The sequence below is a fragment of the Apodemus sylvaticus genome, chromosome 8, assembly GCF_947179515.1.
Source record: "Apodemus sylvaticus chromosome 8, mApoSyl1.1, whole genome shotgun sequence".
Lineage (NCBI taxonomy): Eukaryota > Metazoa > Chordata > Mammalia > Rodentia > Muridae > Apodemus > Apodemus sylvaticus.
This window is the reverse complement of record NC_067479.1, coordinates 22,698,383-22,711,424: the sequence shown is the minus strand read 5'-3', so window position 1 is coordinate 22,711,424 and position 13,042 is coordinate 22,698,383.

The window sequence follows — 13,042 nt, the reverse complement described above, 5'->3', positions numbered from 1 at the left end:
ATCCATTAGGAATCTATGCAAGGCGCATGTGCAATGTACGTTTGTAGCACCACACTGAAAGTTAAAGTTCAGCTGGTGACAAGGCTCAGCTGGCAAAGGCACCTGCTGTCCAATCTGATGACCTGCATTTTATCTCTGGAAACCCGGGTGAATGTGGAGAACTGGCTCCCTCTGACCTCCTGACCTCATCTGGAGGACACAAGGGGCACACACACACACACACACAGGTAAACGAGGGTTGGAGAGGCTGCTCTTTGGTCAGGAGGATACACTTCAGTTTCTACCACCCACAATGGGCCACTCACAACTGCCCGTCATTCCAGCTCCAGAGGACTGGAGGGCACCTGCTCTCACATGCACAGACCCACATAAAGAGAACAAAATCCGTTTTATTTACTTTACTTAACCCAGTACAGTCAATGTATTATTATTCCTACATGTAAGCAATACTGAAAATAACCCTCTCTGAGCTATTTTCTGTTTTTCTCTGTGAGACTCAGCTGGTAAAGGGATACTAACTAGTTCACAGGTTTGGGGAAACCCAAAACATGACAAGGGAAGTGAAGCCCATTGTAATACCAGAGGTGTAGTGGCTTAAAATAGTAAAAAGGGAAAAAATATTTGTGCAATTGTGGAAATAAAATATCCAAAATGGGCTAAAATCAGGGTGTCAGCTGGTCTTCGGAATCTGAAGCAGGAAACCTGTTCAGTTGCTGTTCCAGGGTGTCTAGGTTGTTCACGCTGGACTTGTTCTTCCATCTTTAAGGCCAACAGTGGATCATCACCAAATCCTCATTCTCCCTCCCTCTCTGCCTCCCTCCTTCCCCTCCCCTCATACTTGTATTTCTGACAGAACTTGGTTGCTGCTGCTGCTTCTTCTTCTTCTTCTTCTTCTTCTTCTTCTTCTTCTTCTTCTTCTTCTTCTTCTTCTTCTTCTTCTCCTTCTCTTCCTCCTCCTTCTCTTTCTTCCTCTTCCTCCTCCTCTTCCTCCTCTTCTTCCTCCTCCTCTTCTTCCTTTTCTTCCTCTTCCTCCTCTTTCTCCTCTTCCTCCTCCTCCTTCTTCTTCCCCCAACTGGGACCCTTCTGATGATGTTGATCACACTGGTTAATCCACCCCAACCTCATTTCAAAGTCTATATTGTCCCATTTGCAAGCTATAAATTACAAAGATTAAGGGCAGCAGAATTGGGAAGGGCATTGTCGTATGCCCTCCTTCCAGATTTAGCACAAAGGTTAGCTACTGTAAGCCATCAGTAAATGATCTATCTCATTCAACTACACCTGCAGTTTTCCTGTTTGTGGTCTGCGTGTCTCCTCTTGTTCCCAGAGCTTACTTAGCACAGTTCCACTCACCTATTAAGTCACACAATCCATTCAAGCGCTTGAGAGGAAGTCAGGGTTACTAAGCAACTGAGGGCACAGCCCCGCCCTCATCAGAGCCTGTAGTCGAGTGTTGACCTGGATGGAGCAGGTGCTCAAATATTTACCAGAGGAATCAACGAAACCGGACAGTTTACATACACTTCAGAGGCATACTAATGCCTCCGGTCCTGCTAAAGTCTCTCCAACATGATCTCTCTCACTTTTGCTTTTGAAAACTTACCAGTTTCTTCAGGACCCTACCTGAATTGGATTATTTTGAGAAGATGCAGGGCATGTTGTTACAGAACCTGTAGCTGAGAAACTGGTCGTAGAAGTGACTCTGATCCCATGGTTACTGATTGGACACCGATGTTCAAACTTGGCTTTTATTTCAGGTTTTAGGTATATTTATTACTGGTTTTCTGGCTCGGGGTCAAACCTTGGACTGCATGTGTGCCTGTGAACTGTGTACCTGTGTGCCAAAGGGCAACTTGCAGGAATTGTTTCTCGCCTCCTCCTATGGCTGTCCTTAGTTGGAGCAAGCTGTGGGGCTTGGTGGTGAGTGTTTTTACTCACTGAGCTATCTCCATAGCTGTCCTTCTTTTTCTCTTTGTATGATGTGTGATTTCATGTGTGATCTAAGCATGTGTACACCGTAGAACACTTGTGGAAGTCGGGGAAGACCAGCACTTGTCTGTGAGCATCTTGCTGTCTATCTACGATGTTTGAGGCAGGGTCTCTGTTGTGTACACCAGGCAAAATATGCTTCCCAGAATTCTCTTGCCTCCTCCTCCCAGCTCATCCTAGGAACACCGGGATTGCAGGTTGACGTTAATGTGTCTGGCCTTTATGGAGGCTCTGGGAATCTGAAGTCAGGTACCCACACTTACTCAGCAGGTATGATCCCTCTGAGTCATCTCTCTGGCTCTTGACTTTGATCTAAACTTTCTCTTCATGGAGACTTCCTCTAGAAGTGATTTATTATTATTATTATTATTATTATTATTATTGGTTTTCTAAGGTACCTTCAATCACAACATACTTGTCTGGCTAGAAATGGCTAGGTCTGGACTATTGCCAGGTTTCCCTGGATGAAAAGCCTGGTGGCTTTCTCTCAATCAGAAGCAGGTACACATTACCCAGGGTCCTAGCTGGTGGCTGGTGTGGGCCTAGATTCCAGCCTAGAAGGAGCAGAGTCTCAGCCATCCCACTAAACTGACAACTCCTGCATAAAAATAGCCCTGTCTTCTCACAACTTGGTCTGTATTACAAGTGTCCAGTTACTATGCTATCAATGATACTGCAGCAGGAGTATCACAGAGCAGGACAGACTTGGGCTTTAGGGACATGAAACTCTAGATTTTCATACTGGGATTATTTTCCCCAGCAAAATATTGTAGAAATCGAATGCGGTCGACTAACTCACTGCAGTTGATGGTAAAAAAATTTCCAAATTTAGAGAATTTTTTTTTATGGTTTAAGCCTTTAAACCATTTAACTAATTTTTTAATAACTAATGATGAGCATCTTTTGATATCCTCCTTAGCCATTTATTGCCTGTAGTCAAGAGATGTCTATTTAACTCCTTCATTCATGCTTTAATTAGATTGTGTGTGTGTGTGTGAGTGTGTGTGTGAGTGTGTGTGTGTGTTTAGCTATTGAGATGTGGCTTTTAAGATGTATTTTAGGCATAAATTCCTTTTCAGAGATGTGCCAGTTAAATATTTCTCCCATCCTATACATTATCTGTTAGTGTCTTGATGGTTACCCATTGTGGCATAAATTTTTTGTTTTGATACGATTCAAGTTATTCTTGTTTTGTCTATGTAGTTGGTGTTGTATGTAAAATATCATTTCCTACAGTGTGAAGAATCATGTCTATTTTTCCCCTACATTTTATAGCGTTGACTCTTGAATGTCTTCGATGAATTTTTGTGGTGTTACTATTCCCTGTGAGCAGAGAGCTCGACCTCATGCTTTTCTGTGGGTGCACAGTTATCCTGCAGCATTTGTTAAAGGTATTGCTTCCTGTGACACCAGCCTCTGACAGGAAACAACTTAAGCAAGGAAATCCTTAATTTGGCTCATGGTTCAGGAGCTACAGTCTTTCAGGCTGGGGAAGGAGGGGACAAGAATGAACGGCAGCGGGGATAGGGCGACTTCTCAGAGCATCAGGAAGCAGGAGGGACGTCTGAGCTCAGCTGGCTGCCTCCCTTTTCCTTTTATATCCATTCTGGGACCATAGCCCGTAGGATGATGCTGCCTATGTTCAGGAGAAGATGCATCCCTTCAGCTCATCTCTGGAAACCTTATCCCAGATACATCTGCAAGAACCTGTCACCTTTTGTATGCCAAGCAAGTTGGCAACTGAGGTCAACTACCACAAAATAATATTGCTTTCTTTAGTAGATGACTCTGTCAATCTCAACAAGAATCAGATGGCATAGCTTTGGATTCCATTCTGTTAGATGTCTGTTCTGTGTCAGAGCAGCTCTGTCTTGTAGAAAGTTTTAACATTAGAAGTTTGGGTCCTCTAACTGATTCTATTTCAGAAAACTTGGTTTTGGTTTTTTGTTGTTGTTGTTGTTTTGGGGTTTTTTTTTTTGTTTTTTTTGGATTTTTTTTTTCTGAGACAGGGTTTCTCTGTGTAGCCCTGGCTGTCCTGGAACTCACTCTGTAGACCAGGCTGGCCTTGAACTCAGAAATCTACTTGCCTCTGCCTCCCAGAGTGCTGGGATTACAGGCATGTGCCACTACCGCCCGGCTTTCTTTCTTTTTTTATTGAAAAAAGTAAAAATATTTTATGATAACATTGAAGATTTAAATGGAAAATGGTTCTGACAAAATTGAAAAAATATAAAGAACACATTAAAATTGACAATTTTCATGGAAAATTAGAGAGTAAGATGATAGACATAAAGAAGATTGCTAAATTAATTGAAAAAGGCAATAGAAACATTTTATGATGAATTGAAGATTAATGTGGAAAATATTTCTGATAAAATTGTAGAAAAATATAGAATAACATGTTAAAATAGAAGATTATCATGGAAAATTACACATAAAATGGTAGGCATAAAAATATGTCTAAGTTGATTGAAAGTGGAATTATAAACATTTTATATTTATTTTATTTATTTATTTATTTATTTATTTATTTATTTATTTATTTATTTATTTATTTATTTGAGACAGGGTTTCTCTGTATAGCCCTGGCTGTCCTGGAACTCACTCTGTAGACCAGGCTGGCCTTGAACTCAGAAATCCACCTGCCTCTGCCTCCCAAGTGCTGGGATTACAGGCGTGCACCACTACTGCTCAGCTAACACTTTATGATAAAACTGAAGATTTACATGGAAAATATCTGATAAAATTGAAATATGTAGAAAAAGATGTTAAAATTGCCATAATATTTCATGGAAAATTATACAGATAAAATGGTAGGCATAAAATATTTCTAAGTTGATTAAAAGCAGAATTATAAACATTTTCTGATAGAATTGAAGATTTACATGGAAAATATTTCTGATAAAATTGAAGAAATATATAGAAAAACATGTTAAAATTGAAGATTATCATGGAAAATAATACAGATAAAATGGTAGACATAAAAGCATTACTAAATTAATTGGAAGAGGAATTAAAAACATTTTTTTAATAAAATTGAAGATTTACATGAAAAATACTTCTGTCAGTCTATGCCTTTTTATTGGGGAATTGAGTCCATTGATGTTAAGGATATAGTGATTGTTGCTTCCTGTTACTTTTGGTGTTATTTTCATGTTTGTGTGGGTATCTTCTTTTGTGTTTGTTGGAAGATTACTTTCTTGCTTTTTCTAGTGTGTAGTTTCCCTCCTTGGGTTGGTATTTTCCATCTATTATCCTTTGTAGGGCTAGATCTGTGGAAAGATATTGCATACATTTGGTTTTATCATGGAATATTTTGATTTCTCCATCTATGATGATTGAGAGTTTTGCTGGGTATAGTAGTCTGGGCTGGCATTTGTGTTCCCTTAGGGTCTGTATGAGGTCTGCCCAGGATCTTCTAGCTTTCATCATCTCCAGTGAGAAGTCTGGTGTAATTCTGATAGGTCTGCCTTTATAAGTTACTTGACCTTTTCCCCTTACTGCTTTTAATATTCTTTCTTTGTTTAATGCATTTGGTGTTTTGATTATTATGTGACGGGAGGTCTTTCTCTTCTGGTCCAGTCTGTTTGGAGTTCTGTAGGCTTCTTGTATGTTCATGGGCATCTCTTTCTTTAGGTTAGGGAAGTTTTCTTCTATAATATCGTTGAAGCTATTTACTCAGTCCTTAAGGTTGGAAATCTTTGCCCTCTTCTATACTTATAATCCTTAGGTTTGGTCTTCTCATTGTGTCCTGGATTTCCTGGATGTTTTGGGTTACAAATCTTTTGCATTTTGCATTTTCTTTGACTGTAGAGTCAGTGCTTTCTATGGTATCTTCAGCATCTGAGATTCTTTCTTCTTTCTCTTGTATTCTGTTAGTGATGCTTGCATCTATGACCTCCTGATTTCTTCCCAAGGTTTTCTATCTCCAGAGTTGTCTTCCTTTGTCATTTCTTCATTGTTTTTACCTCCATTTTTAGATCCTGGATGGTTTTGTTCAGTTCCTTCACTTGTTTCTTTGTGTTTTCCTATAATTCTTTAAGGGATTTTTGTGTTTCCTCTTTAAGGGCTTCTACCTATTAACCCCTGTTCTCCTGTATTTCTTTAAGGGAGTTATTTATGTCCTTCTTGAAGTCCTCTATCAGCATCATAAGATACGATTTTAAATACAACTCTTGCTTTTCCAGTGTGTTGGGGTATCCAGGACTTGCTGTGGTGGAAGAACTGTGTTCTGATGTTGCCGAGTAGCCTGTTGATTGGGTTCTTGCACTTGCCTTTCACCATCTGGTTATCTCTGGTATTAGTTGGTCTTCCAATCTTTGGCTGGAGCTTGTCCCTCCTGTGGGCCTGTAAGCCTGTGTCCATTCTCCTGGGAGACCAACTCTTTTCTGGCAGGGTCTGTGCACAGAAGGCCGTCTAGCTGCCTGGCTCCCTGGTGCAAATGGCAGCAGGAAGACTTCTGTCCCAGCAGCTCCACTTATCATATCCCCCAGTGTAGGCCTAGATGTTCCCCTCCAGAGAGAAGGTGAAGATCTCACCTCTGTGCTTAGACGTGAGTGAAAGCACTTCTGGGAGATCACTCCTTCCTGGCGGGCCAGGCACTGAAGGCTGTGGAGCCACCTGGCTCCACTCCAATATAGAGAATATTAAGTGAAAGTTCTCCTCACCTGTGCACTCACCTTCCAAATATTTTATTGTGGAATTAAATGACTTTTATAAATATTTGGTTTGGGTTTGGTATTATTTTACAAAAGCAAGATTAAAAATTAGTTAAAGTAAGTGGCTGACTCAAGGTCACAGGCAAACAGGACATAGAAGTACTTAGAAAAGTCAGGACTTGCCTCAAGTGCTGTGCCATCCCAATCCTACCTGACATGCTCTGGGCAGTTTTTAGGAGATTGGCTGTAATGGCCTGCTGTTTACAGTCATCACGTGTGGAGCATGTGACTTCACCCAGGTAAAACATGAGAACAAATTGGGTGGGAAGAGAGTCAGAGGATGAAGATCTGAGAAAACAAGCAGGTTAGGCAAACACCAAGTCGAAAACGCATACTTCTAACATTTCATCAAATAACATTACAAGCAGAATGAGAGAGATCTTGGAGAGATCCAGATGGTTAGGAAGAAATGGCTTTTTCTCAGCCTGAAAGTAAACATTTATTTACAGAAGGACTCACCAAGTCCCACTGTTGTGCCTCAGCTCTTTCCTGCTTAATATATTATTCAAGCAGGACGGCCTGTGCATGGGTGTTTGAGCTAGGGCTTGGCCACGGCCATCTTTTTCATGTACTTTGCCAGAACTTATGCCTAAAGTGCAGGGCTATGTGATAGAGAATGTCGTCCTTGTACACACTCATAAGTCACTTTGAGCACACACTGTAGTGTTCTGTGGATGTTCTTGGTCATCACTAACACATTCATCTGACATTCTGAAAGGTGAGTGACAGCTCACTCCTTTCTATCCTAGTTTCGTTCCTAATGCCATGGTCAAATATTTTGGCGAAAGCAAGTTAGGGGAGAAATGGCTTATTTAGCTCACAGATCCAGGTTAAAAATCCATCATGGCAGGGAAGCCACAGGCAGGAGCTCTAGACAACAGGTCACATGACACCCGTAGTCACAAGAAGAGCATAAGAAATCACCCCAGAGCTGAGCTAGCTTTCTCTAAACAGTTCAAGATTCTCTTCCTAGGGATTGATGCCACCCACTGTGGACTGATCTTCCCACCTGATAATCCTCCGCAGGCCAATCGCCTCTGCTCTGCAATGAGACTCTCTTCCCAGATGATCCCACGTTGCGTCACAATGACAAACCATAATTCTTCTTTTCCGTGGCACTTTAAAGACTGTCGTTGAGCTGTCAGGCAGCAGTCAGTGGATCCTGGGAGTTTTTCTGATATATCTCAGGTGTGAAGGAAGCCTCTCACTCACATGTATCCTTTAGGTTAGCTTCAATTCCAGAGATTGTTTGCTAAATATTTACAGCGGACTCACTATAATCTCCTGTTTTTATGTGGGTACATGAAGGGGTGAATTCGTCTTTGAACCTACCCATGTCTCCTGAAAACAAACGAGTCAACCCTGAGCCTGTATGTGCTGAGAAACAGCTCACCGTTCTCGGCACCCTGAAGCTTCCATGTTTCCTCATCAGTCTCTTCACCACCACCGCCACCACCTCTTCCTCTTCTTCCCCCTCCTCCTAATATTTTTCCTTTTGCTGAAAATAGATTTTTCTTTGTTCTCATATAGTATATCCAGATTACAGTCTTCCTTTCCTCTGCTGGTCCCAGTCCCTGCCCACTTCTCCCCTCTGTCTCCTCTCCCTTTCTGTTTCTCATTTGAAATGAACGGGCTTCTAGGAGTTAACAGTCAAACATGACAAAATAAAATATAATAATATTAAAAACCCAAACAACCATCACATCAAGGCTGGAAAAGACAACCCAAAAGAAGGAGAAGGGCACAAGAATCAGAGACCCACTCATTCACACACTCAGGGTCCCAGAAAAATACGTGTATCCTTCAGGTTAGCTTCCTGAGTCCGTATATACCACACACACAGGATCTGGTTCGGACCAGTGAAGACATGGGCTTGCTGCCTCAGTGTCTGTGAGTCAGTATGAGGCCTGCTCAACTGAGTTAGCAGGCCTTCTGGTGATTTCATCTTCTCTGGCTCTTCCACGCGTTCTGTCTCCTCTTCTGCAGGTTCTCTGATCCCTGAGGGGAGGGATTTGGTGGAGACATTCTGTTTGGAGCTGTGTGTTCTAAGGATTCTCTCCTCATATAATGTCTGCCTACGGGACTTTGTATCTGTTCCCACATGCTAAAGGAGAATGTTTATTTGATGACAGAATAAGGCACTTATCTGTGAGTATAGCAAACTATTGTTAGGGGTCATTTTAGTGACAGTTTTTGTTTTTTGAGCAGCAGAGTTTGGTTTTACCCTGGGTGTCTTCTCTATCTTGTCTCTGGCTCTTGGTCACTTAAGCAGTGTCGGGTAATTGTTCTGTCTCATGGAGTGGACCTTAAGTCAAATCAGATATTGGTTGGCCACTCCCACTCCCACTCCCACATGTTCTGTACCACCATTGCCCTAGCCCATCTTGTAGTCAGGACAGGTTGACTGTCAAAGATTTTGTGGCTGGATTGGTGTTTTATGTTTCTCTTTTGGAAGCCCACAGAGTATCTTCCCATAGGAAAGACAACGGATAGTAGTAATAGAGACTCCATGTGGACACCAGGTTGACAATGACTCACAGAGCAATGAGTTCTGTGAGCGTTGTCCTCAGCAGTGGGGCCCAACTGTCACTTTTCGGAGAGCAACCCATTGTCTTAGCAACCGTTGGGGGTGTTTGGGGATTTCCATGAGTTTTCCATGATCAATACCTCAACCGAATGCAATGCGGTCCTGGTACTGCAAGCGTCCTTTGGTGAGAGCTAACTGGGACTCTGTCTCTCCCATTATTATAAGAACTCATTTGGATCACCTTCATATATTTTAGATAGTTTCTTAAAAAAAAAAAAAAGCACTGCACTGTGCTTTCACATCATCCCTCAAATGCTCAATTCCAGCCTTCTCCTCTTGTTTTCTCCCCATCCCTATATTCCCCTGCCCTCCACTGACCCACTTGCCCCAGTCTACCCATAAAATCTATTCATTTATCTCCCACCTCCCACCCCTACAAGAGCCCAGTCCCTTCATTTAAACCTAACCTCTGAGTCATGGATTTTATGATTTCCTATGTGTCTGTTATGTTGCATTTTTGTTTCTCATTAAATTAATTTTGTAATTGCTCAAAGTTACATTGAATGGGTTACCTGGAAGGGAGCTGGGGATGTATGGGAAGGTGGCAAAAAGAGAACAAGACCAAGACAACAGTTGCTGATCAAGGTCTCAAGGTTTAATGGAGGACTCCTAATATATAGGCACGTGGGGGAGGGGGGAACGACGGGACACCCTTCCCAGAAAGACTTGAAACTCTTTACAGAATTGGTTCAGTTGCTCAGCAGGTAGCTAGTGTTTCTCAGTAAACTGCAGGTCCTTGAAGAACAATGGGCTTCACCTTGGTCTGAGCACTCCACCCTAGGTGGAGGGGATCATGGCTAACACGGGAGTTTCTGCTTAAGGCTGGAAGAGGAACTTCACCTTGGTCAATGTCAAGTTCCTGCCAGGTGGCATGGCACCTCAGTAAGGCTCTCTACAAATTTGGATATTTTTATCTTTTAATTTGGATAAAGGTTTGTCTATCTTGTTGATTTTCTCAAAGAAAAATGTCTCACACAGATCTGTTTCACTGATTCTTTGTATTGTTCTGAAAGGATAGAAAATAATAGAGCTTAACTCTAATGACCCCAAGAAATCAGGAGTTTAAAATGCTATCTCACTTTGTTAGAAACTAGGTAAAGGTCACATTCCAGAGCCCGCCCTTTGTTTAGAGCTAGCAGAAAGGCCTTGAATAGGTGATCCTGGCCCCACAAGGTAACTGGAAATGAGCTAAGCTTATCTTGCTTCTGTAAACTTACACCATTACCCCTATGCAGGAGTTCAAGCAGCTGTAGACATTCAAGAAAATAGGAAACTAATTGGTCCACTGAGCACGGGCTCCGATAATTTAAATTGATTGGACTAAAAACTATGGAGTGGTACAAATCAATTGGCTTGCATTTCAGCTAAGAAATGATTGGTTTGTGATTCGAGGGCTTTGTCATAAACTTATAAAAGCTGCCGCAATTCGGCACTCGTGGTCCACAGTCCTCTAGCCCTGCGCGATGTACGGCTGTGGAACCCAGAATTCTGAAATAAAGAAACCCTCATGTTATTGCATCGAGGCCATTTCTCGAGAGTGATTTGGGTGTCGCCTTCTGGGGCGTGGGGTGCTGGGGCACCCTCGGTTTTTGGGGGTTCTTACATCTAGAAGACTTGTTTGTTGGTGAGAGTGGCATACTGTAGTCTCCCACTATCAGTGTGTGAGGGCCAATATGTGATTTAAGCCGTAATAGTGTTTCTATTATAATTTGGGTGCACTTGTTTTTTGGGTATAGATGTTAATACATGCAATGTCCTCCTGTTAATTTTTTACTTCGATGAGTATGTAGTGTCCTTTTCTATCTCTTCTGATTAGTTTTTTATTTGAAGTCTATTTTGTCAGATATTACAATTTCTACATCAATGATTGTTGATGCCTGTTATTTTGTTATTGTTGGTAATGATGGTATGTGTGAGTGTATGGGTACCTCCCTTCTTTTGATTTTGCTGGTGTGAGATTATTTCCTGTGTTTTCATGGGTGTAATTAACCTCCATGGGTTGCAGTATTCCTTCTAGCACCTTCTGTAGGGCTGGATATATAGAAATATTTTGTTTATATTTGGCTTTATCATGGAATGTCTAATTTTCTTCAGCTGTGGTGATTGAACATTTTGCTGGGTATAGTAGTGTGGACTGGCACCTGTGGTCAGTAGCACTCTTTACAGGCCCTTCTGACTTTTAGAATCTCCATGGAGAAGTCCAACTCTGTTTCTTGAAATGTCATTTTTCAAAATAAAGCACCATGGATTTAGTTATAATCATGCAACCAAAAAAACCAAGCCAAACCAAACCAAACCAAACCAAACCAAACCAAACCAACCACCCCCCCAAAAAAACAACAACAAAAAACAAACAAACCAGTAATGATTTTTCATGAACCTTGAAGCGTTTGCCTTGGATATTTTTATGAAATTTATTAAAGAAGTCTATAAAATAGTTATTGCTTACCTGTGTTCAGAATTGATTTTACATATATACACATAATTTTTATTAAAAACTCATTTTTGGGACAGAATCTTATAGTCAGTTCATTCATAACCTCGTGTTTTCCCTTCTCTACTTTGTTCCCAGAAATAATGACTCTGAGATTTCTTTTATATAAATAAATGCTTGTTACTATAGTTTTGGCTCTGTTCCCTGTTCCCTGACTAGCTTATATCTTAATTATCTGCTTGTCTTATTGTAAGTCACACCACATGGTCGTTTACTGGTCCTCAGAGTCATACACATGCCTTCTGTGTCTGGGGCGTGAATCCCTTTGCGCCTGACTCTGTTCCCAGGATTCCGTCTCTCTGCACTGGAACTTCTACCTCTCTATTTCCTGCCTAAGTTAAAAGGCCAACATTTGATTGACAAGTGATACTTCCATAACAGTACAGAGGTTATTTGTACAGAATCTCATCTATACCAAGATGGCTTCAAAACTGCTCTGTAGGCTAGGATGATCTCCAGAGTGCTGTATTAAAGTTGTGCCTTCTTTATGGGGTGCTGAGGATGGAACACAGGGGTGTGTGTATGGTGCTGTCCTTTTCCTCTCTTCTCCTCCCACTTATGTTCTCCTTTGTCTGCAGGCTTGTGAAGGCTCAGGGAACCTTTGCACTCAGGAACCATTTACCCTGCTGCTCTTTTAAGACAAGGTCTCTCACGGGTTACTCTCCAAGTCGTGGGGATTCACGTCTCCCAGCACTGTTTTAAACTCCTCACAATTGCTTAACAGAAACCAAGGCCATTAGATTTGTTAATAATTTATATGTTGGCAAACTGATTTCTGTATTTCCAACAGTGAAAAAATTTTTAAAAATGGGTCAAATATTTCCTCAGTATCATGAAATAAACAAACCTAAAATTTAATAGTTTCACAACCCAAATGGAAAAAAAAATCTAATGAGCCAAACAAATATCAGCAAAACACATAGGTAACAAGTAAGTGGAAAACTGTGCACACAGATGTTGGAGTCTGTAGAAGTTAAAAACTAGTGCACTTATGTTGATAAATTATGCAAAAGGCAGAATTTTGGCTAAGACAGATGCACACTCAGTCCCTAAGTGCTTCTCTCTGTCTTTGGCATAGGTGTCTATGAGAAGATATAGCTTTGGATATTTATTTTCATGATCTTTGTTCCAGATCAAACCAGTGTGCTTTACTGATATTTTTATTTTCCCAGACAGAAAAGTTATGAGTGTGTTATTAGTGGGTTTTAGGCTTCATAAGTTGTTTATTTTTCAAAAAACACTTTACACAAATCG